The sequence below is a fragment of the Echinops telfairi genome, unplaced genomic scaffold (assembly GCF_000313985.2).
Source record: "Echinops telfairi isolate 266 unplaced genomic scaffold, ASM31398v2 ScPeMD7_9;HRSCAF=40, whole genome shotgun sequence".
In the NCBI taxonomy this organism is placed as follows: domain Eukaryota; kingdom Metazoa; phylum Chordata; class Mammalia; order Afrosoricida; family Tenrecidae; genus Echinops; species Echinops telfairi.
This window is the reverse complement of record NW_022103906.1, coordinates 67642931-67646473: the sequence shown is the minus strand read 5'-3', so window position 1 is coordinate 67646473 and position 3543 is coordinate 67642931. Positions and strand designations below refer to the sequence as shown.

The window sequence follows — 3543 nt, the reverse complement described above, 5'->3', positions numbered from 1 at the left end:
GTTCATGAAGACAGCTTTGTGCAAAACTGTTTAAGCAATGAGGCTCCTACCACTTCAAAACTTTCGTTGTCATCAGCCTCCTGTGTAATTAAATCTTTTATGATATCCTTTCCTTGTTTCATAATTATAGCATTTATTAATGAAACAAGTTTCAAAATTGAAGTGTAAATGATGTAAAGCAAAACTGGTCAAAGCCAAGCTTTCATTGTGAAAAAAAACAATGATTTTACATTAATTGTTGAAACAATTAAGTCCACTGACCCATGTTTTTTTTCCAGGATATGTGGAATTTGCAGAAAAAATGGTTGTGTTTTTAGGTGCCAATGAGTCAGTTATGACTCCGAATGCACCTATTTAAGACAGAATGAAACACTAATATGTAATGTCTAATACAAATTCACTATTTTACCTTTCTAGACTGTAATATCCATCTCAATGGCTATACAGAACTCATAGACAAAATTAATGTTTAAAGGGTTTATTAAGAGATTTAACAAGTTGTAATGCCAGTGAGAAATGCCCAGGGTGCGGTTGTTTACCGGGACATGTTGCAAAGTTCCTTCAGGGCTGCAAATAAATGCCCAAAGGGGTGTACCAATCTGCTATGAACCTCAACCCAAAGGCATTCAGCTTTCGCTCCCTAGGGCAGCAAACCCAGATCCTTGAATTAAGTGCCTAGAAACACCCCATCCCAATAAGTCTCAGACCAAAGGCACACATCTATTTCTGCGAGTCAGCACGTCCAAATTCTCCAATTAAGTGCCCACAGCCCCCCACCCCACTTGAAAAGCCAACCTCCATAAAAAACACTCAGCTTTACTTGCTCCATGAGCTGGAAGTCCATCATTCTGCTCCATGCTGCTCCTCTGATGTTACAGCTGTCCTCTGTTTCCAGGCAATCCACTGCACAGAGATCTTGGGTCCAGAGGACTTGTTCCACTCCTGGATATTGCTGACAATGAGATCCATTCTACTACATCTCAGAGGATTCGTTTTATACACTAAGATGACATTCCAGAGAATCCTGTTTGCAATTACTCAGTTCCCCAGCCTCCTTATCAGATCCAGGCAAGAAGAGGTCCTTTAGTTGGTGTTAGAGCAATTGTTTTACTGTTTTAGGCCTTTGTTGCAGACACTGTGTTTCTTCATCTTTTGTTAATCATTGTGCCAACCCATCTTTTACACTGACCTTCTATTAGTCTCTCCTGATAACATACCCAGTGTATGAGAGATAAAGTCTGTCCATCCTTACATCTAAGGAGCTTCTGCCTATACTTCTTCCAACACATATTGGTTTGTTCCTCTGATCACCCATGGCATATTCAATATTTTTTTGTCAACACCATAATTCAAATGCTTCAAATCTTCTCCTGTTTTCCTTATTCGTTTTTTCAGTTTTCATATGCATATGAAGCTGTTGAGAACACCATGACTTGGATCAGACACCTTCATTTTTAAGGTGACACATTTATGCCAATGCATTAAGATCTTACAGGAGATTTACTCACTTCAGTGAATCTTGATTGAGGATGCAAGTAAAATGTAATCTTTTACAACATCAATCTTTTTCTTCATTTATCATTATGTTGTCTATTGCTCTAGTTGGCATACAGTAAAAACCTTAGAACCCTGCATAGTTTATCTCATTCCATTAAATGGCATATATCATTTTGTATTCATTCAATAATATTATATTCATATTTAAATAGAAGTTACATCATGAATAGCTAACACACGTATAAACGCAATGTACAGGAGCAGTTCAGCTCTGTTCTAAAAGGGCCTAGGAATCAGAATCAACTCAATGTCAGTGGGTTTGTTTTGGGGTTGGTTTGTAACTCACATATTAAATTCAGTGTGTAACTAACAAAGGAGGAGGCCCCACAGATGAATAGTGTTTCATGCCTTTACTTGCCTTATTCCAGCCCTGAAAGTAGTCAATAAAAATTAAAAGTGTTAGTAAACAAATGGCCATCTAGCTCAGAATCAACAAAGCCCACATGGAAGATGCACACCAGCCTATGTGATCATGTGGTCGCGAAGGGATCAGTTATCAGGCATCAAGTAACAAAAAACCATATCATTGTTTGCTCACCTCCATGATATGATCACTGAAGGCAATGTGTGCATAAGCAAATGTGATGAAGAAAGCTGATGGTGCCCAGCTATCAAAAGATAGCATCTGGGCTCTTAAAGGCTTAAAGGCAAACAAGCAGCCATCTAGCTCAGAAGCAACAAAGCCCACATGGAAGAAGCACACCCGCCTGTGTGATAATGAGGTGTCAAAGGAATCAGGTATCAGACGTCAAAAAAGACGTATGCATGTATGCATGGATTGTGATAAGAGTGGTACAAGCCCCCAATAAAATGATTTAAAAAGGAAATAAATTGAAATCCCTGATAATACATAGAAAAAAAAGTTTAAAGTGTTCAATCTATCATTCAGAAATGCATCACCGTTCAGTTAGTTGACTAACATGAACAATTAAATGTGTTCAGTAAGGGTTGAATTTTTGGAAATTAGCACTGGCATTTAATCACCACAGATTTAGCACATGTATCTGAGGGCTTATTTTAAGGTAGTAATATAATCAGAACTTGTAATATATAAGTTGTTAATCTGAAAAATTGGAAGTTGTCAAAAATGAAATACAGACCAGTCTGCAGTGGTTGCTGCTAGGCTGAGTGAGTTCTGTGAGGTGATGCACTTCCGGTTAGCTGCTCTGCAGGCCTCAAGATGTCTGTGGACTGGTCTGGTCCCTGGAGTCCGCAAGAAGTGGATGAGCGCCCTCAGTGCCCCCTGCAGGTGACATGCCAGCAAGGTGTCGGTGGGTGAGCTGGGCGAAGTGCTGACATCCACCCAGGTGTAGGGAAGCCCCAACAGCATCACATAGGATGGCCTAGATTCTTTCCTTTGATCCTGACAGACCCAAGTGCACCCAATAGGAAGGACTCCAAATTCAGGGAGTGACAGCATTTTCTCGTGATCAACTTGAAGGGCAACAATATCGGCAGAGGCACAGTCCTCTCTGATTATGTGGACTCTAGGCCACCCAAGGGCACAGGCCTCCACTGCTATGCCTGGCTGGTCTACAAGGAAGACAGACCCCTGTCATATGATGAGTCCATTCTTAGCAACCGATCTTGAGACCACCAAGCCAAATTCAAGGTGATATCTTTCTGCAAAAACATGAGCTCGGGTCCCATGGTGCTGGTATGAACTACCAGGATGAATGGAACAACTCTGTGCCCAAATTCTATGAGCAGGTGTCGAGGAGGTAGGGAAAGTGGGGGCATTCAGACTGGTCCTGAGGCTCCAGTTGTGTTCTCCAGTATAGCGATGTATGTAGATTCCTGCTCATCCCTGCTCCAGTTCCTTCTCATAGGTGAGACCTGAAAGATCAGAGAGTGGTTTAACTAAGATGACTTTCCTTCATACTTCCAGCTTCACAAGTCCCCATTTCTGTTTTGATTGAATTTGAACACCATTTTAGGTGTTGAGGTAGTTAGTTTATTGTGCCAACCTGGCCGATAAACACGTGT

General features: G+C 40.9%; 1 pseudogene; it reads left to right on the top strand.

The window, feature by feature from the left end:
* The first annotated feature begins 2737 nt into the window (after nucleotides 1–2737).
* On the top strand, nucleotides 2738–3282 carry LOC101664061 (annotated as a pseudogene).
* The last annotated feature ends 261 nt before the right edge of the window (nucleotides 3283–3543 follow it).